Source organism: Limulus polyphemus, unplaced genomic scaffold, assembly GCF_000517525.1.
Source record: "Limulus polyphemus unplaced genomic scaffold, Limulus_polyphemus-2.1.2 Scaffold450, whole genome shotgun sequence".
NCBI lineage: Eukaryota > Metazoa > Arthropoda > Merostomata > Xiphosura > Limulidae > Limulus > Limulus polyphemus.
In genome coordinates, this window is record NW_013666060.1 from 389,707 (window position 1) to 413,206 (window position 23,500).

The 23,500-nt window shown below is 33.2% G+C and overlaps 1 protein-coding gene across 6 annotated transcripts in view; it reads right to left on the minus strand.

Annotated features, from left to right (window-relative positions):
- Positions 1-18,842, minus strand: part of LOC106458355 (GTP-binding protein Di-Ras2-like) — a 24,059-nt gene extending 5,217 nt beyond the window's left edge. Inside the window, exons 1-5 of one of the 6 annotated variants that reach the window (XM_022384543.1) lie at positions 17,851-18,842; positions 10,612-10,859; positions 9,595-9,718; positions 8,984-9,106; positions 2,127-2,319 (exon numbers count right to left, since the gene is read on the minus strand). The gene's annotated coding sequence lies outside the window, so the exon portion shown is untranslated. Of the gene's footprint in view, positions 1-2,126; positions 4,354-8,983; positions 9,719-10,611; positions 10,860-15,932; positions 16,004-17,850 lie in introns of those variants that run through there. The other 5 variants (XM_022384542.1, XM_022384541.1, XM_022384545.1 and 2 more) reach the window with 5 other exon arrangements.
- Between the last annotated feature and the right edge of the window lie 4,658 nt (positions 18,843-23,500).

Sequence of the window (23,500 nt, forward strand, 5' to 3'; positions counted from 1 at the left end):
AAAAAAAAAAAAAAAAACTTTTTCAAAAAAAGGGAAGTAAATGCAGGGGATATTGCTCCCTGATCTTGTTTGTATTGTTTTTGAACGATTGATATTAGCCATCCCTACATTTAATTCCATTTTTGAAAAGTTTTTTCTTTACTAGGTATATTATTATCGGTACACCCAGCTTCATCGCAATGCCTTTCGTATCATATTTCGTAACAACAGTCTTTACTATGTGAATTAGGACGTTGCTCCTGATTGATTTAAGATATAGTTTACGAGCCCGATGCTACCCATAAACACTCTGCTTTGCAAGTTTTCCCACTTCTGTGGAAAACATTGAACTTTATTCTTCGCAATATTGCTTCTTCTGGTTCTGGTCGGTCAAGAACCTCGCTGTACAAATGTGGTTGTTCGAAATGGGCTGTAACAAATCCTTCATACATAAGGGTCTGTGGTGACATTGCACTGTCAGTGTTGGATATACAAGACCGCTTAGAGTAAGAGTTATTATTTAGTTCATTTAGTGAACTAATATTTAATTGTTTTGTAATTTTTATAACAAGAGTGTTGATATTTGATTACTTTAAAAGCGATAGTTACGATAAATTTTGTTACGTAACTCGGCAAAAGTCGTATATTGTGTGTGTAGTTCAGTTGTTGCAAATTGACGTAGCATTACTCGCACCTTCCTTATTTTTCTCGTTGCCTTAAGTGAGTATTGTTACATCATAGCGTTTCGTAGCAAGCTCTAGGCCTCAGTTGAGCAATGTATACATATAATATATATGTAGTTAAATCAGAAAACGTTAAGTTAGTAAAAGTGAAGTTAGACTGCTAATTGTTAGTTTAGCCGTAACGGGCAATATTTAAAGTGAGTTACACAGTGGTCTTGTAATAATAGAGATAAAAGAGAATAATTTTTCTTGTCAAAGGGTGTTCTAAAGTAATTGAACACGTCTGTATGGACTTTGACAAAAAAGGAGACAATTATTTGAAGTTCTGGTTACAACTGTGGTAAGCCACGGGGTAACGTAAATGAATTTATCACTATTTTATTGTGATGAAAGAGGAGAGAAGAAATAATTCGTCTTGTCAATCGGGTTCTAATGTAATTGAACACGTCTGTATGGACTTTGACAAAAAAGAAGACAATTATTTGAAGTTCTGGTTACAACTGTGGTAAGCCACGGGGTAACGTAAATGAATTTATCACTATTTTATTGTGATGAAAGAGGAGAGAAGAAATAATTCGTCTTGTCAATAGGGTTCTAAAGTAACTGAACTTGCCTGTGTGGACTTTTGCAAGAAACGAGAATTACTTAGAATCTTAGATACAATGGTGATAACCAATAGTGTAACGAGTTTTTGTACATGCGTTTGACTTCTTTTGAATATATTATTTTCAAACAAGTGGATTGTGTGCTGTCCGTTTATTCTTGACAATTATCGCCAACAACAGTAAGTGTCTGTGGATTAATTCCAGCCACTTATACAAAAACCCTGATAGTCAGAAAGTCAAGAATTCAACTTGAACCAAATATAAAAGTGCTAGGTACCAATAGCACCAGGTCTCACATATGTGGCGACATACTACTGTATTAGCATATGCAAAACGTTCTTACAAAGTGCGATTAAAGCCACCTATTCTCCAATATGCAATACAGCCTTTTAAAACATTCCAAAGTTAATCAGGTTACTAGGAAACAATGAGAATTAGGGACATTTTTCAAGTATATGAGGGCTTCTATGTAAGTACAAGTTAGACGAGTTTAGCTAAACAGGTGAGATAAATACATTTTTAATTAATTGTATATTTTATGCATGACTATGGTTTAGATTGGTTTAGTCAAAGGTATGATACATAATCAATGAGTATGTTATAAAGGTTTACGTCAGAGTATTTTTGTACACCATAACTCGATGCTGTCTTGTGCGGCCATCCACCAAATCAAAACTTATTTTTTTGCTGGCTTCTTATATTATATGTTATTCCTACTTCTCTATATCTTTTCATGTAGTTCTGTTAACTTAAAAAGTTTTAACATATTTTTCAATAAAACCAACTAGCTAGTCTCCAAGTGATTACATAAGAGCATAGTTACTTTTGCACATTCAATATTACATTGTCTAAGTCTCACCTTTATAAAATACACAATTTCTCGTTTATAAAAGGTGTAGTACATTAATAGAAACCATCTATATGTCCGTTGATACCCAGCAAAGACTTTGCCCCTCTTTGTAGTTGTTAACACTTTTCTGACGTCCAAGTCCTGTCCGCTGCCACACCGTATGGAAGTTTACTTAGTGGTAACTCTCACTCTCCAGGATATCCTCAAAGAACAAGGAAATAAACCTAATTTCAAAACGCTTGTAGATAATAAATGCTTTAATTGTATCAGCATTACACCTTAGTACATATTTTAAAACTCTCATTAACATACACACTAATAAAACATTAACGCACCAAACAATTGTAAAACATATAAAAAAGACAGAAATATAACACATACAAAAGTACACTCAAATGTTTAGCTAATGGAGATCTAACTGGTTCTATGATGCTTCAAACTTGAACCCAAATGCACGTGTAAGTTATCACAATTTGTGTAAGATATTTATAAACAAATATATTTCCGGATTTTCAGCAATTGAAAGTCATCCAAGTTGTACATTCCGACACTCAAGCGAGAAAAAACAACTTCAGAACAAAGAGTTAATTATCAAAATTGTAAAAATAAAGTTCCATGCAATGTCTAGACGTGAATGTAGCGATATGTTCGCACCCTGACGAGAAGAAAGAGAAGGTATGTTTAGCTTCTTCTTGTATAAAGTGTTGGTTATCAAAGAAGGAGGTATCACAACGGAACAGAGAATCTTTAATATCCTCTAAATCTTCTAGAGCTTGTCTCTTGGGGAAGCTTCCCGCGGTTTAATCAGTAATTCACAAATACTTTAAAAAGTTAAATACGAAACAAAGTTTACTGTGGGTGATAGTCGAAAACTGGGGGATACGGAATATAATATCAAACTGTAAACTTTACGTATTTCTTGTTAGAACGAGACAAAAATAATAGGTTTTTGGGGACTTTTCATACTCTGCTGTAAGAAGTAGAAAAGCTAAGTAAAACAGACCGATAAAAAACAAGATATTCAAGCATAACGCCTTTATTCAAAGTTCCTTCATATGCATGTGAGCTGCGTAGACTAACTTCCACAAGAGATTTGAGTGTACGATTCACCGAATCTCCGCTTCAAAGGTTATTGATATTACTGTGCCGTTTTATTTAAAGTTAAATAACAACAAAGATTTTTGAGGTTTCGTCGGTGAACATAATGTGGTTATAACAGCATATTAGGAAAAACTGTGAATAGAAATTTCGAAACACGAACTTCAGTTTCTTGTGACACGTAAAAATGAAGCAAATTTAAACTGTTGTGTACTCTCGTATATTAAAGTCAGTTAAAATTCAAAAGCCGTAGAGAAGGCCGAGTTGCAAATGGATGTAGTTGCCGCTACACTATATATTATTTCACAAATTATCTGGAACTAGTGAAATCACTTTGGTGATAAATTGAAATATATATATATATTTGTTATTCGATCGAAATAAACAAGGGTAAACTTGAGACATGTTTTAATACATAAGGCTAAGTATGTTATGTTAAAACGGTTTTTGGATTCTCATTACGTCGTTACAGTCCGTGTCTTTTCGTCCTGTCATACTCTATCTGACGACCGTGCATGCTGACAATAACCCTACAGAGTAGTTTTCATTGCAAGAGGTTAGGTCCTAATGCTGTCATGTCCAAAACATATCTTCCCGTCTTACACATTTTCCATAAGCCATCTATTGTATGAGGATGATGGTTTCCCAGTGTCCAGTTCAACTGTTAAATCACTCAGAAATCCATAGACACTGCATCCAGTGACTCGACCGGTATGTCTCCATATAAAATAACATGAATCCCCGTTTCATTCTCCAACAACTAGAATTTTGCGGCCGTTAAATGGATTTACCAAACAGAATCAACTTTATACATGTGACGTGTGTCGCTTTTCTAGACGAAAATCTTTCTTGGTTATGATACGTACTGTTACCTGGATCATGTGAATGGCTTTTGCCACTGACCTTTGTGTTCTGGATTCTTACCTGTTACAAGACACCACACTGTGCTTACCACTGCTTTGGTACGAATTATCGCAGGTCTCTTTCTGAACGATCCTGGTGTCCAAAATGATCCATACTCCTTTGTTTTCCAATGTCAAGGGTTATCTCTGTACTGGAAACTCTAGATATCCGATCTTAATATATATTTTTATTATATGAGTGTAGTAATAACACAAGCCTGCGATGGTTTTATTCTCTTGAAATTTTTACATGTTCTACAGTAATTCCTGTACGTTGATTCCGAAAATTATATCTATTTTTCTCCAACACGTACAGATATTTCACAAAACGTAATATTGCAATATATAAAAGAAAGACCACAACACGTAGTTGTGAGACTAAAAGACGTAGATTTCACACAAAAAATCAGAATGAATGAGGATGCATATTTGTTTGACATCAATGCTCTTCCCTTTTCTTCAGTTTGTTTGTATTTTTGTTGACAAACATAATAATGAAAAATGTTCATTGTAGTAAACGAAATAATAATTTGATCTACGTAAGAAATTTTTTCTTCCCGATTTGTAAAAAAATCCTTACATGATAAAAAAATATGAATATTATTTTCGAAACCTGCGTAGCTGAATTGTGAAAAATTCGTTATTAAAACCGAAACAGCTTTTATGAAGTTTAAATTCGCAGGCCTGTGTAATTAGTGTCGGAAAGGCCTGTTACATACACTTCCCTAAAATGATCAATTTTCGGTGGCATCACACTACCTACCAAATGTCAAACAATGTCAAAATGTATTTCTGATACATTCCTTTCCACCGCGACTTTATAGCTCCTATGGTTTGTTACGTAACTTACTGATTTGAATATTCTGTAGAAGCTAAGTAAGGCTTGTTAACTAGAGAACTATCATTGTATCAAAAGATCACACCTTGTGTTTGTGTGAGGATTTTTTAACATAACTAATCGGGATAAACACATAATCAAATGAAATTATGAGGCAATCAGTCATCAATATCTGCTAAACATCACAATGTTGTTAAAATACTTAAATCACTAGGGTGTTTTATAAGCTATGTATATATATATATATATATCCCCATTTCTCAATCTAGCATTAGATTTGTATTCGTATATAGACGTTCCATATAAGTTTTATCACATACATATACATATATATATATCTAAGAATTAATATTCTCTTAAGGATGATCTTGAAACAAGGACGGATAGCAATGTATATTTTAGTTATTGTTGTTCTAGTTAAACAACCATGTTGTAGAGCAGCTGAACTACATCATCCTACCTTGTTTTCTTGCTTTAACTTATTATTGATAAGTATACTTTTTTAATATTTGTAATTATTTCTATACTAATTTCACTTTGAAAGAAAATTATATTTTAATTGTTCAGTTTAATTCTAGAAGCATTTCCATAAATTATGAACTTTACAAAATATTATAATTACCACGTCATGGTTTATATGTTAATTGGATTTGGTTTATTTGAAATGACCAACAAATCTAGAGATCTTAACTCTAGAGATCTTATTTGGTCCATTTTCTTATCTATATTAGGCCAAGTGCTGAGAAAGGGTTAAATGAATAAGTATATTAATAATTAAGGCAACTTATCTATAGCTAAGTCCACAATACACATATATAGTAAAAAAAAAACACAGTAAAATGTAAATAAATTACATTCGAATTACACTGCTTGAGTGAGATAAATAGACAAAGCAGTTTGAAAGTTTTATGTAAATCCAGAAAATGGAAAAGAACATTTCCGATTATTACGTCTGTAAACAGAGTTCTTGTATACCGTATATATATCACGGGCATACCTCTATCTATGTTTACCTTTGCCTTATTCTTAGAGTAGTAGTTTACCAAGAAAACCCAGTAACATAATATACAAAATAATACTTCTCTGTGTGTTTCCATCCACACAATAACATGTTGAATAAAAGATAAGTTCTTGCCCTGTGTCCACTTTTCCAGATTCTAAAACACTTAGTAGTAGGTAGTCCTGTAAAGAAACTAAGTCTAAAGCTTAAATATCCGATCAAAATGTTATATGGCGGCACTTACTATTTTTCCAAAGTATATTATACCATTACTATGTATGGCCATTATTACTCAAATGTGTGAACTCAAACCGATAGCATCACTCAGACTGCTAACATCACACGTGTATAACTTACAAATATTTAAAAAAAGACGAAATTTCCATATGAAAATTTAATATTATTCATATTAAACGTCCTTTGTCTGCACTATAGCTACAGCACCACAAACTTGTATGTATGTGTGTATGGGTTAACGTAGACTCTCCAAAAATAGACTTTCGATTTACATCCAGGGGGCTCTCCGTCTTCATTCTGCCAAGTAACGAAATATATCAGATATTGATCGAACTTCAACCTCTTGCACTACCTGCCTCAAAGATAATTGAATATCAAACTAAGGTTTAATCATTACATGAGAGGCGACTGTACATCTTAGGAATGTAGATAATGATCCCAAAGGTCACTCGATGTTAACCTAATAATATAGTCTTTACACTTCAAATGTCTGACATTTAAACAGGCGGATCTTGCATAGCCACCGATTACAGCTCTCTCAACAGCCTAGATACAAAATGGCTCCAAAAAGCTTGTAATGTTTCAAAAACTAATGAAGCTTTACGAAACTGACTAATACTCAATCTTTGTTTTCATTTTATCAGATGAAACTTTCGGTCAATTATTCTTACTTAAATGACTAAAGTTTTCAAGCATATCGTTGACTTGGAGTAATTTCCTTACCTCAGTTATGATAGAATAGTACCATTCCACGGCTGATAAATAAGAATGTACAAGAGATGTTCGGAGTAGAAGATTATTTACCATTCAGGAAACTGTTACCGATTCATTCCTATATTTAAAAAAATGCATATCTCGAGTAAAGCTACGTCACTGAAAACTTAAGTCGAATGATACAGTTTAGAGTTAGCGCGAGCTTGGTGTGGTTAAGTGGTCAACGAGCTCGAACTGTGAATCCAAGGATTCACGGTTCACTATACTCATTGTCGCAAACCTAACTCTGCACTTTGATTCAGTGGATGAACTATAAAAATGACCATCAGATCCCAGTATTCGGTCAGAGAAGTGTAGCTGAAGAGTTGTCGGTTAGCACTTGTTGTCTAACTGCCTTTCTCCTGATCTATCAGTTCAGAATTAGGAATGGCTGAGTGCAAGCAACCCTTTGTGTGTCTTTGCGCAAATATTCTGTAACAATAATTAAAAAACAAAACTAAGTACAACCTTAACCTTCATGATTTGTCTTCATATTATGGTTCATCTTGAATTATTTGTTCAGCCTAATGTTGAATAGCACAAAATTAACAAAGTGTATTCTTCACGGGAACAAGATATGATCAAAGTCTCTTTGGTAAAGAAGACATAAAGTAAAAAAGTCTTATGGAGTGTACTCTTATGTGAATGCAATATCGCGAGCCAGTACTCACCCTGACCATTGAATGACCATGAATCATACTGAAGAAACGGTACAAGGCATAATTTAATTTATTTTTTAACTTTGGTTACTTATGTTGATAAGATTGAAGGTGGTCTCATTGTGAAGTGACGCAACTATCGCTTCAAACGACAGTTTTACAGAAAACCTTAGTTTGCTTCACATATGACGGAAATCTCTAGAAGAAAACTAGATCGGAAAACATTCAGATTAGATGACTAGTAGGTACAAGAAAAGAGACTTGAACATTTTAATGAACACCATACTGCCATATATTACGTAAGTCACGAAATATAAATATAACTAGAAATAACAAAACATGCAACGGTGACATTTAATAAAAATATCAAACATAAAGCAAGTGAATATTAGTGAACATCAATAAGGTAAAACACCTCTCTCTCTCTCATCTGTACGCATGCGCAAACAGACTACTGCATTCATTGGTGGAAAACTTCTTCAGGTATGCAAATGTTCTCTTAATTTTCCTATAACTCATCATAAATCATTTGAAAATACCATACGAGAGAGAGGGGTACTTTATTAAGAAAATGTCAACCGTTTTTATTTTCCTTCATTTGTAATTGCTAACTTAGGCGTAGACAGATTGTGAATTTTAATGAAACATATAATCTATTTCACTTAAATATGTAAATATTTCAAACTTAATCTATCGTGACTTTTCCCTACAAGTATTGAACGCGTTTTACTGTACAGCGTTAATAATAACTTATGATCTTTCGCACACTATGCAAAATACGATGAATGTTTCAAAGTTTTAATTACATATTTATTTTTTGGTTCCAGAAAATATTCTGAAAAATGAAGTATTTCGGCTGAAAACAATGAACCAGCATACATCTGATTGAATATATGGCTTATAAGTAATTTTTTTACTTCCTAAAATTGTGCTTAACTCTTATTCCATTAAATATTTTAATCTTTAAACTATGAAAAGTGTAAAAATAAAGTATCCACGAGCCATAAACTAGCGAGTTGAAATTTAACGAACTAAGGCCTTGTACTACACAAATAAAAACAACTGGAAGTGTGGTTTAACAGCCGATACGTTTTATTTCTCAGAAGCAACGAATTTGTTTGTTTCTTATGAAGCAGAAAGTTATACAATGGCTTGTCTGTCATATGCTTACCATAGGTATCGAAGCCCTATTTTTAGCGTTATAAGCTCTCAGATTTACCACTGACCAACCGGAGAGGCTAGAAGTGGGGGCATGGCAAAGAGACTGTGCAAATGGATCGGGTGCAAAACTTAACCCTTTTATTTACTGGTCCATAAAAAATGTAGAAATGATAATCTTAGTATATAATCAGAAACAATACTAATTAGAGTTAACTTACTTGTAACATCTGTGTTCTTATATCAGTGGATCAGCAGTAATTCTACGAATTCACAATGCCAAAATCCAGTGTTCGATTCCTCGTGGTGGACAGACTGCAGATAACTTATTATGTAGTTCAGCGCTGAAACAAACAAACAAGTATAAGACCGTAAAAGGCGAGTTGGGATTAAAGGTTAACGTAGCCGGTCCTCTTCTGTCCCAGTGGTTTTGCGTTATCTGCTCAGTAAATTGTTCTTCAAACATGAATAAACCTAAGTCAGTCAGCTTAGTAGATGGTAAAAAAGAAAGTTGTTAGGGCTACATACGATCTACGCTATCACTTTATTTTCTCTGTCTTCAACTCAGCACGAGACCAAAAGGTTTTTTAAAAAAGTGGAGTAAGAAGTCCATACGAAAAATTATTAACATCCAAAATACCGTATACTTAAACCTAGTTTAGAGGAGCTCAATTACTACTCTTCTGGAACCGTTTTTCTACACTATAGCTCTGCAACCTTCTTTACTTGTTACTCCGTGTTAGACATCTTTCGCCCCATTATGGCCAGTGTTCATTATATATATATGTCTAATAATACACACGATAGAGAGATCCAGTGCTCAAACCCGTACCTTATATCTTTCACACGAGTTCACGAGACAGTCGAATCTTGTACTAGATGAGATTTTTTTAATCCTTACACGCTAACAGGGTCTTTAGGGCTTTCAACTTGCTGTTCAGATGTTGAAGTAGAACCTGCAATTTCAATCAAGAAAATGTCATTGATGGATGAGATGTTGGTCACTAAACTAAAACCGTATATATAACTCACTGATTTCAAAATGGTCGCGCGATCTCAAACGTAGGGCAATTCAAAGTCTTCAACGTTTTCTTCAGAAAAAAAAAAGGTGTTTCAAATGTTATCACAACCAACTCCATTTCTCATGCATTTTAGTTGAAAGCGACAGTATATGTCCTGTTAAGAAACAAGCGACATCACTACTGAACTTCCTGTTTTTTTACGAATTTCTCTTGTTTCATAGTTTTTTGATACGTGAATTTCTTAATATCATAATTATACCTAAAGTAAAACTTAATATTTCGTCATGTACAATTTCAGTTTGGAATCTTGAAAATTATTGGTATAATACATGATTTAGCTTCCACACCTAAAAAAAAGGCTCTTCGAATACAGATTTCGCATATCTTATAGTGAATATGAAAAGAAGTGCTAAAAGAACCAAATTATATAGACGTTAGAGATCAAAGTAACAATATTATACAACCAATCTGCCAAATACTGATATTATATCATAATACACCTAGGGCTTTTTTTAATAGCTGAAAAGCACAATGATAGATTGATATAGATATTACAATTAACTGTCACACACTACACCATAATTTCCTGTGGTAACGTATTCTTGTATATTACAAAAATTTTATTTTAATTCCATCTGATAATCCCATTATTGTATTTATTTGGCTAGGGATCGAACCTCGTATCCCTCGCATGCCAGGCGAGTACTCTACTAACTGAACGAAAAGATGAACCCATAATTATTACTACTGAGGCACTTATTAATATTTTAGTCTTAGATAGAAACACACACACACACACATATATATATATAGTTAAATCTACATACAATCACAGCCATATGAAACAGACAATCTTTGTGGTCTTCACAATCATTGCGTGACTACGATGAGAACCAAAGCACGTGTTGTTGGCAGGAGTTATATAAAAACCTCGCTCTCTGGATTCTCTCTTTTTTTTTATCTGTATGCTGGTAATAAACACGCAAGTTGTAAGATCGATAAGAACTCCATCAGTTTCCTCAAGAACATCGCCTTAGTTCTTACATCAAGAGTTGTACTTAACGAATTTCTAATCCTGGAAATAAAAACGTCAACACAATTCAAAAAAGGTACTCAAATATATGGTCGGATAACACAATTTTCCTTTCTAATATTAGTATAGCAATTTTCCTCGAGTAGGAGAAGAAAATAGGTGGTATCTTTTTTATGTTTCGATCTGTTCGTCCATCCATTCATTTCAATAGGGCAAAAAATAGGTAATATATTTTTATGTTTCGATCTATTCGTCCCTCCATTCATTTCAATAGGGCAAAAAATAGGTGGTATATTTTATGTTTCGATCTGTTCGTCCATCCATTCATTTCAACAGGACAAAGAAATAGACGTTATTTATTTGTAGATCGATACTTACATCTGTCAATCAATCTACTTATGTTATGCTATTTTTTGTTATCTAACTCTTGATAAGTTATATTACTTGAAATTAACTCAGGAGAATTGTTTTTAAACATAAAACGCACTAGAATTTTGGGATTTTATAAATCAGTTCAAAAATTAGAAAACCTCAGCCTGAAGCGTTCAGAACAGCATTTATTATATGTCTTAAACTTAAAGTGTTCAATTCGGTCTTTGTGATAGAACGAAGAGTTCAAGTAGTCATTCTAAATTCGCAAGCTTTACGATGTCTTGATTTCCTCTGCACTACATATTTCCATTGTTTGCTGAACAATCTAAACCTTGTTTACTAACTCTTGTAGCCCACCACTCAACGTTTGTACCATTGTTGCAACTGCTTGTAAACTTTCAATCTTTATTATCAACAGATAAATTGAAGTTGGCAAGGTTTTTACGCTGTATATTCCTCAAATAATAATTAAATTATCAAGAAACCCAATATGATCCAACCCTTAATATGCTAAACTAAAACTTTCTCAGATTTACGTACGATCATTTCCCAATAAAATGCTTCAGTGGCATTTTCCAAAGAGGTCTGGTGTGGCCCAATGATTAGCATGCCAGAATTTGAATGTGAAGGTCCATGGCTCACAACCAGTTGCTGCAAAACGTGTTACGCACTTTGGGATGGTAGATGCGTAATAAAAGTGACGATAAAATATCACTATTTGATTAGTGTAGCCCAAAGGTTGATGGTGGGTATTGTTGACTGGCTGCCTTCTTTCTATAGTGAAGGGTATAAGCCTCTAAAATCTCACGAATCTTGCACTTTGTGACGAAAGAACGAAAGTTCGCATTCGCACAGACATAGCTTTGGGTATATAGAAGTGGGGGTCACTTTGCAGCATTCTTAAAATCCACTCATTTTATTATTTTTTCAAATGAGATGGAAAACAATTTTTCTAAACAACCAGGTATAATACATATCTGTCATCATATGCATTATATTTTCATTTTACATGATTTTATCCCTACGAGGAGGAAGCTTCATAGCCTATATTTACAATTTTCACTTTCCTGTTACGAAAACGAATTTTTAGTGGTGAAAAAATGTATTATAGTTTTACAAAATGGAGAGTTTAGTGTACTTCTTTCCGGTCAAATAAGTCACGTTGCATTGTAAAGTTTAGTATGGTATAATATAGTACATATTAGGGATACACAAATTTCTTCGGGATCTACTAGACTTGATACATAAATGGAAACTTAAGTGTTGGAACTGTGACACGCTACTGGGAAAATATTTGTAAACTATATATATATTATTTATCTGATATTTGTCAATCAGATCAAAAGTAGATACCTTACAAGGCAAAACGTCACATATTATTCATACTTATAAGATGTTGTATACATTCAAGTGATAGCATACAGGGTAAGCAACTAATGTTTAATCACAGGGTCTGTAATAATTTCCCAAACATCTATATCAAAGTTAAACAATCAGTGAGACATATAGCTTGCTTGCCAATGACTATTCTCTATAATAAAACATTTAAAACGAAACAGGACGTATGTGTAGAACTATGATCTAAAAATGTATCTGTGTGTCAGTCCAACCAAGACAATCTTCACTGCAACTGCACAGTGCTGCACAAGTGAGATGTGCAAGCTTTCCCTGGTTTGCAGCCACACCTGATCGGCTCTTTGCACATGTTCACAGCTTGAAAAAATTTGCTGTATTGGTTTCCATACTTCTACTTCCCATTTCCAGCCCCATTTGGCTGAACTGGACAACAGTGGACTTGGATCAAAGGTTTTTCCCAGATATATCCTATTTGGTAAAAAAAAAAAGTTCTTTTCTTATGAAGTATTTATCAATGTATCTGGATTTCCTGGAGAAGTGTTATTCCTTAACTTTGTTGACCTCTTGAAGGTCACTACTCATGTCATATAGGTGGACGACAAATCTCTCTAGTGATCTCAGTACGTTTTTAGATAGTGTGTCTGGTCACTCTGCCATCTCCAGGAAAGCGTTTGTCACTTCAAGATAGATTTTTCATTCATCCCAGGCAAGTTTGTTTGTCTACCAAAGAAGGATATTGTAACTCGCTATGTGAAGGCGGGAAGGGCAACGTACTTTGTTGGACCAAGAGCTTGCACCACTTGAAAGCAGATAATAATATTGTATGCTTTCCAGTACTAAATTCTATCTACAACTAGCATAATGTGAAAGAGGCATTTACAATCTTCTACCATGATGCAATTAAATAATAAAACAACACCTGCATCTAAACTGCGGAGGAGGAAATTATTGTATCCCCAAGAGGCAGAATCTAGAACATGGCCCATCATTCTTGTGTCTTCTTCAACATGGGTGCAAGGTTGAAAATTATGCAATTCACCCTCGTCTCTGATTGTAGTGCAAGATAAAACATTACTACAAAAGTTAGATCACCAAATGTCAACAACTGATAAAATGTTTGCCACCCAGAATTTGTCAATCACACCATTTTACCACCCCATCAGTTTTTCTGCCAAAAACATAGATAAATTTAATTTTAACATAGAAGTGTCCCCATAGTTTGGAAAAAAGCCCTGAATAATTAAGAGGAATATTTAATCAAGGCTGCAATAATAGTTCAAGAGTCCTTCAGACTAATTATGAATATTTTATGGTTAGTACTTGTCAATACCAGATAAAAATTTGGAAGTGCATATATACAATTTGCCCCAAACTGCACTTGATTGCCCCTACGTATTACTCAGGGTGGCCCCATTCTGGAAATGTTCAGTGCCCCAAAAGATACTTCTGTGCAGTTTCGTACTTTCTTTTCGATGTGAAAATTACTCTGGAAATAAAACGGACCAGTGTCTTAAGACACATTGTTCAGCCTAATTTTGTGTAATTTTTCAAAGAAACAACATCAAACCCATATTTTATCTATTCTTTATCATCGTTGGTTGAAACTGTTTGCAAAATTCTCATTACCAATATTCTTGGAACCTCTGTCTGTACCTGAACATTTGAATGATACTCGTTGTTAAACAGGCGGTTGTGCTTTTAATATTCAATTATGCACTAGAAACCTTAAAAAAAAACAGTTATATAAGTTAAGTTTAAAATACGTTGTTGAAACACTGGTTCTTTAGCTGAAAAGGGAGTTAAACCAGTATATATATATATGTTTTTGTTTGTTTTGGTTAAGAACTATTGTTGATTCCGTGTTTATATCTTTTCACTGAAACATAATACTCTGTTAATATTTATAATATTTTTAAGATATAATGTCGTGCCAGTTTTTGTAGCAGTATTAATTGGAAGAACATTGTTCAACCTATGTTGGCATGATTCATGTTTAGGAAAGTTTGTACAAAAAAGTAGAAAAACCTGATAAAGCATACACCCATTTTTTCCCAAATGTAAAATGGACTAGACTGACTGATTAGACGGCAGATCTATATGATGTAAACAATTATAAGTTCTTTTCCACGTTACATGGCAAGAAATATGGGAAAGAAGTCTGGCTTAATTGATTTTAAAATAGGACAATTTGTGTGAGTTCAATTAATAGGTGTTTTAGTGACCCAATTTGCATAGCTTCTTCGCTTTGTAAGAGGAACACTAACAATGGTTATTACAGGATGGCAATTGTTATATGCGTTTCATCAGGTTGAATGAATGAGACCGCTATGCCTTATGAACTTGTTTCCTCAAAAAACGGAACCTAATTATTCAACATACCCTCAGGAACATACAAATCCCCTTTTATAACTAATGGAGCAGTTCTAACAACGGAAGGTGGAACCACACATTTTCACCGGACATTCCTCACGTTTGGTTAGAAACCTGTACAGTTTGGATTCTGTGATGAGACATACAGTTCAACCCAGGTTTTGAATATGATTGACACACATTATTTAAACTAATTTTGTTTTTTAACAATAAACTTTATTGAACCCTCGTGTGTGTATAATCGCTTTTAAGACATACATTTTCTTTGTTCCAGAGCTAGAAAGAAATTTCCCATATCTGTTGTAACTGCATCATTTTACCTTTATGGCTGAAACCTGAAATTAGGCCTATTGTAGAAGCTGATTTTAAAACATTTATAGATCGTTATGTCATCATGAGTAATCAAATACTTAAAAAAATAATTAATTTATCATAATTTCAAACTAAAGCTTCTACGGTACTCTATTTAATATTTATGCGACATCTTGAAATTATATTCAGGTTATTAAAATACAGGAAACATCACTGAATCAAGCTACCAGTTGAAACATATGTACTATGTTATCTATATAATAATTTGTTAAACCTCTGGTAACGTACACGAATTCCTATATAAATGCAATTTCTAGTGACGACCCTAACAATGTATAACTTTTAATGCACGCACAAACAAAGTGGCCATACACAACATAACTGTGTAATAAAACTGAACAAATATACGAATGTATAACAGTTTTGGATTACATATTTTTTTATGCTCTCTGGCGGGAATAAAGTTAATGTTTTTATCACAAATGGATGTAATATCATGAGAATAATAAAGAATAAATAAATAAGAAATAAGAAATCTAGTATTAGTTGTACGAAATTTTGACCAGCCTCAGTTTAAAGGCTTTGGAAACTGGGTTGTAGCAAAATAAAATGTACTTTGAGTTGAAGCCTAATTGGATGTCTTAGTTACTATGACATACGCAGTTTGATAGAAAGGTAACTACTGATATATAAATATATACGTACAAATTGAGCAATATAAGACATACACCAACTGCGGGAATCGGAATAAACATTGTGAGTTTCTGTCTCTAATTCTGAAATAAAAGTAATAAAACGATAAGAATTCCCTGTTTATTTTAGGGATTTTTATTTTAAGAATTTGTTCAAGACGGAATCTTTAACCCTTAATTTAACTTGCTACACGTTAGGATAATGAGCTAACGTCATATTATATTAAACATGTTAATATTGATGTCCCCTTGAAAATAGACAAAAAAATATGGTAGATATAATAAGGAGGAAATCTAGAATTTTACTGTTTAATTTCGATCTTTATTTTGAAATTCTGACAGGAAGAGTGAGACAGTTTTCCGGAGTAAGAGTTTATTTATTATTCCAAAACCATTCATATAAAACACATTTAATCCAATAAAGGAATAAGAATTAAAAATGAAGAACTCAGTTTTGCCTTCAATTAATGTTTTGTTTCTCTAATAAAAACTAAATTATTAACAACCTTTATTTCTGGAACACGTCTTTACGGAACAAGGTTACGGTTTCTTTTTATTTTCATTCACAGCACATCTCAGCCATGTTTCCGCATCTTTCGTATTTTATAGTTTTTATCAAATCCGCTCTGATTCTGACACTATCACTTGCATTTTAGAAAATATTCTACAACTTTTATGTAACGATTTTTGATAAACGCCAATGAAACCAAAGTAATAATACAAAATATTTCTCTTAAACGGTAATTCACCGAAAATTTCATATCCCTAACACTGACGAGAACCTTTATTTTAAAACAAAATTATACAATACATGTGTATATATATATGTGTGTGCGTGTGTGTATTATCAAAACTAATTTATGTATGTTACACATACATACATATATATATATATATAAATCCTACTGCTGAAACATAAATACTCAGATAACATGTATCACAGCACCATGACTTAAGAGATAAAAAAACACTCTTTAAGTAAATAATACGATAGAAATATCATTTAAGGAGAAAAATGGGCATACATAAAGGAATTCGCTACTTCAGTAAAGCTTCCTAAATCCATGCTAAACTATTTATCACAATAAACAACACATACATATAGATACACATAAACCGAGACTAATCTTCCTTGAGCAGGATATATATAGATATATATATCTACGTAGAGCAAGATTAATATATACACACAGAACGAAGTTAATATACGGGGAGAGAGAGCAAAGTTAATCTTCTTTGAGCAGGATCAATATAAATATATATATATATATATATATATATATATAATACACATATATGTGTGTGTGTGTATATATATATAAACTCACAAAGCGAAATTAATCTTCTTTGAGCAGGATGAATATAAATATATATATAATATATATGTGTGTGTGTGTATATATAAACTCACAAAGCGAGATTAATCTTCTTTGAGCAGGATGAATATAAATATACGTGACTGTTGTATTCCAAAATACTATTTAGTTTCAAATTAATGAGATAAGGAAATATTTCCGTATTATTAGGACTAACCGTAGTCTCAATGTAATCTCTCTAACTCCACAGGGATATTCTTAATGTAAGCCGTAATAATTAGCTCTTGTCCTTTCAATCTGGAGACTTTAAAGTGTTAATGCACTTAAAATTATTTAGCGAGGAACTGTCTGATCAAACAACAACGATACATAGTTATATCTTATCAGATTTAAATTTTAAGTTTTATCGTTTATCTGTTATAAGCGCATAAACATTAAACAGAATGCAAAAAATCAACTAAATACATGTTTGCACTTTAAATTATACCAAAAACATTTTCCTTTCGAATTGCCATAATTTTATTTTGTACACTATATATTACAGTGCTTTCCTAGCAGATAATTATACAGATTTCGTTCGAAGACTATTTTTTACGTGTGGTTGTTATATCTCACCTCTTACTCTTACTCTTTTACTTTCAGTTTCACTGTTCTGATTCCGCTCTCACTTTCGTGTGTCTTGCTGCATGTTTTCTTCAGATATTTTATCTCTTTATCTGCGACCTTCTCATGTTTTCTCTAAGATGGTAGGGTTGCTATAGAAGTCGTTGCTACCAGCAGTCGTTCTAACTGTACCGGATCATGTAAGTCCGGGAAATGCCCCTTTTCCTTGACAGATCGAACAAAGCGTTACCTATCTCAAGATTAACCGTAAGTCACGCGGACACTTTCCATCCAATTGCAGATTGTAGACTAGACTGTACTAGCGTCACTTGTAACCAGGTTAAGATTGGTTCATTTTTTATCTGATCTCAACTAAACGAAAACAATAAAATGCGCAAAGAAACGAATAAAAAAATGTTCGTTGTTTCTTTGTTACAAATAATACTCTCGTTCACGCGGAAGTACGGGAAAACAAGTACTACATATGCGAATGCTCTTATAAAAGCCTCTTTGCCTTCCACCCCTCTTGAATTTTTTCGTCATTTTTCCACCTCATAGTCTACCTTAAGCACATGCGCATAAAGTCGCCAACATAAATGTGAGTACTCAAAATTGAACTGTTTTACAAGTGGGATAATAAGACTACATATTTTAACAACGCCATAAATGCAACAATAGTTCACATATTATAGTGTAAGTTTCTGTTCATTAAACAGCAAGTTCAGGTGAAAAGAACATAGATGAGCAAAGTTTTTAAAGTAAATCCAGCTTTGTTTTTATGCCGTTGTCTAGCTAGTCGTTTAGAAAAGCTTTCCACTTGATCCCCTCTCCAGCTTTGTTTTTATGCCGTTGTCTAGCTAGTCGTTTAGAAAAGCTTTCCACTTGATCCCCTCTCCAGCTTTGTTTTTATGCCGTTGTCTAGCTAGTCGTTTAGAAAAGCTTTCCACTTGATCCCCTCTCCAGCTTTGTTTTTATACCGTTGTCTAGCTAGTCGTTTAGAAAAGCTTTCCACTTGATTCCCTCTTCATATCGATTTAACTCTCTCTCGCCGTTAACAACACTGCGTGTTAAGTAACAGAAAAGAGAAGCACTCCACTAATATTTTATGTTTGACGTCACTGACTTATGCTGTAACTCGGAGAAATGCTGGGCGTAGTCTGTTCAAATAACAGCCAGATGTGAAAATATTCTTAGAGCGTGTTAATATCCTCCTTCGCCATTCTTATAAGATATTTATAATAAATTTATACACGACATGAATTTATATACAAGTGACAGGCAGTTTTCTAGACTCTCGAAAAGCAACGAATTCCCAAGATTTAATATAGTTTCTACCGTCCTACACAGGGTGTAATATATATTGTTTGTTTGTTTGTTTTGAATTTCGCGCAAAGCTACACGAGGGCTATATGCGCTAGCCGTCCCTAATTTAGCAGTGTAAGACTAGAGGGAAGGCAGTTAGTCATCACCAACCACCGCCAACTCTTGGGCTACTCTTTCACCAACGAATAATGGGATTGACCGTCACATTATAATGCCCCCACGGCTGAAAGGGCAAGCATGTTTGGTGTGACGGGTCGAGATTGCGAGTAGAGCGCCCTAACCACCTGGCCATGCCGGACCTATAATATATATAAACTAAAGTAAAGCAGGATAATATCTTCATTGTTACAACGCGGGCAAAGAAACTTCAGTTTGCCACGAAATGCATCCTTGGTTCTGTGTATTTAATACATTTATGTAAATAAAATTCAATATTTACATGTGTAAAATATATATATATATATATTTAGTTTCGCAATGATTAAAATAAATTATTGAAACCACTGTAAATGTTGTTTTTTTTTCATTAATAAAGCGTTAATACCAGGATGAAGTTTATATTGTTACGTCTCTGTGTTCGTTGGTTAATTTTCCGTGGAAATTCTTGCCGAAAAACTTCAGCGATACAAGTCGTTTCTTAAATAAAACTAGTTTATTCTTTCTCAATACAACTTTGCAATACACTTAATTTCCACAGTCACTTTAACTTAAACACACGCTATAATTCACAACGATTCACGGTTTTTACTTAAGCTCACTACCGCGCTTGACTCAATTGTCCGTCTCTATCACTGCCTGTCTGCAATTCAATTAATTACCTCGCTTTATTTGCCTGCTTATATACTAAAATAGAGGGCGCGTAGAAAAGACTAGAGTTGCCAGGAAGAGACATGATACTTCTAGAAACTCCAGCGCTCATGCTTCCAGCGTCGCGTGACTTCCGCTGTCGTAACAATATTAATATTATTTTTACTTGCTATTAAGTAATACCAGTACGTCGATCAAGTAAGAGTTATATTTAATTACTCAAACTTCTTTTTTTTTACACTTTAGTAGAATCGATTGACTAATATTTGCTGATAGATAACAGTCATTATACAAGAATATGATTATATCAATGTAGCTGTAATCTTGCATAAGGAGTCTAAGGTAGAAAAATTTTAAACAGAAAACGATAATGTGATTTATTAATACTTGTTAAGTTTTTTTTTAAAAGTGGAAAGTATCTTAGTGCATAGATTCACTTTTTGAGTGGTTCTGCTAGTGGAAATATTGAAATGATGCGTTAGCATGAAATTGTCGGTGCTAAAATCATCATTATAAAAGGTGACATTGAACGTTGAGTTAATTAAATGTAATCAATCAGTAAAAATATATCTGTCTATTATCTAATCATCGAACAACCTATACGCACATCAATTTATATGTCTGCCTTTCTATCTATCTCTCAAATTTTATAATGTGTTTTTGTATAATTTCCATATGAATTGTAAGCTATACAACTTCAGCGTCTTCGCAAAAATGCCGCTTCTCTGAAAGGATCTTCTAAATACTTTAGTTAACTAGTTCAGTAAAGTAAATTGTAATGTATTGTTGATAACTAGTTTCACGCTGTAGTCTATATTGATTGGACATATTTTATCAAAGCTGCATACGTTTGGTAGATTAACAGGCGATAATGTGCAGTTCATCGTAAAAGCGAGTAGATATAATGATGAATCACTTTCTTCGAAATATGCTTTCTTAATTGAGAAAATAAAACATAAAAGCAATGTCTTAGTTTCAATTTCTGCGTAACTTCCTAAAGGCAATGAGATAATAAGTAGCCTTGATAAAGCAGGATGCACGTAACTCGGATTACATTTCATCCTACTAAACGATATTAGAAACATACGTCTCTTTCCCTCTATTGTCAGCGTTTTTTTCAAATGAACTCTTTAGTTCTATCAGTCTTCAAATGATATTGGAGATACAATATACCCCATCTTGTGGGATCGTTAATCAAACCAAAAATGATTGAAAACTTCTCATCTCCCACTAGTTGAAGCCTCAAAACTTTTGTATTTAGAACATGGCGAAGAATGTTTAGAAGGGAACAATACAGTGAATAAGATATTCCAAGAATGTTAACAAACTATTTCTCTTTCTATCACTTGTTTTAGACGATGAGACATAGAACTGTCAAATAGATTAATTATTATCATTCCATGTTCTAAGTTTGTTTGTATTTTTTCTACACATCCATATGCAGAATTTTTATTTCTGTTCTCTCTCTTTCTCTATTTATATGTACAGATATATATTTATATGTATCTATTCTATATGCTTTTCTTCTTTAGCTCGACTTACTGTACTTCTAGATTAACTGAAAATTTTTAAAAATTATATATTTCTAATATTGTTTTACCCAATCTGACAAATACTTAGAAAATTTGATTAAACAAATATTCTGCCGTCGAATTTTACTTAACGCTAAACAATACATGTAATGAAAATTTGAATTATTGTATTTTAACAAAACGAAATGGAAGCTAAATGGTTGATATTCCTTTCACTATGTGGCACAGTGGTATGTCTGCGGATTTACAACGCTAGAAACCAGTTTCGATGCTCGTGGTGAGAAGAGAACAGATAGCCCATGGTGTAGCTTTTGCTTAAACTACAAACAAACCTTGCAGTATTCTTGTAGTTTTCTCAAAAGTAAATCAATGTGGTATTAAGATATTATATATTTGATAGCGAATGTAAATTTACTTGATTCAATGCATTATTGAATGATATAATATTAAAACAAAGCGTCCTCTTTTTGCAAGTGTTAGATAATAAAAATATTTGTAGAGGAGATAAATATTATTATTGATTATTATACACACCATTTTGCTTATAACTAATCTATTGGTCATCTATTATACAAAAACCTCAAAGATTGTTAACTACATAGCTAATACAAAACTAATAATTAGCTAATATTTAGTTTGAGTAAATTCGGCGTTCACTTTGCATCATGAATAAAGTATTATTTACAAAGTATTTTCATTATGTCACTATCATATATCAAAACATGAAAATACTCTAATGTGTATAAACCGTTGGAAAACGCTAAGTAATTTTAAGCTGAACTAAAATCTGTTCAGAATTACCCACTCCCTATATATATTACTAATAATTTTAATAACCATGAAATTTCTATTGAATTTAATTTCGGGTTATTAGTTCTCTATTTTATAATTATATTACTTTTAACTAAATATTGTTCTTCTACAAATAAACGGGATGAATTACATAAATTGATTTGGCTCTGAAATAAAGTAGACTAAAGTGAGGTAATATATTTCCTAGGATAAAACGGCCACCCCCTCTATGTCATCTGTTATGACGTGCTTCCATCTAGAGTTAATATATGTAACTATTTTTTATGCGACGCCATGAATATATAAACTGGTGGACGGGCGCGAATGTGAATAATCAAAGTGAGACTCAATTTTTTCTGTTTTTTAACAAAAGTAAGCACTTTGCATTGTTTTTGGCTACAAAATAGATATTTTATGGAATTTCACTGTTCATTTCAAAGAATGAGTGGTTATAGACAATTGAATATGCCCTAAATATACAGTTAAATATCAGTATTTTTTTATTTTTATAATATGAGATTACTTTACAATCAGTAGTTAAGATAATACACTCCCTGAGGGACCTTTTTAAACCACACCTAAGACGTACGTTTCTGTCATAGATTTCAGCCGCAATATACGTCACAGCCCCGCACTAGAACCCACGTTATTATCCTAGCAACAAATTTCAGCCTTTAGCTTCTGCAGACAATGAACTATTGGAGGGAAGGAAACAAGAGTCAGAGAAGGATGTGGATAATAAGGAGATTATAGTTATAGGTGATTCCTTAACAAGACATGTGGATAGGATAGTTTTGGGAGTAAATATGGAGAAAAGAATCAGATGGAGGATATAACTGATATAATGCAGGTGCAGTTTTTGTTGTGCATGGAGGGTCTAAAGATGTAAGGAAAACGTGGTCAGAGGAGCTAATCAACAAGTACAAGGGGTTGATAAAGGCATTTAAAGAAAAGTGTCATAACTAAATTTTGTTAGGGATACTGCCCAGAATCAAATATGGGCATGAAGTTATAAGTAGGTAACTAGGGCTAAATGCTAAGTTTAGGTTAAGTATGTAGGGATGAGCAGATTGGCTGGTTGGACTTGTGGGATCAGTTCAGTGGAAGAAGGGAGCTTTTGGGGAATCAATGGTTTACATTTAAATAAGATAGGGCTGGCTTGTTTGCTCGGCTATTGACTCAGCTGTGAGGAAAGTTTTAAATTAGGA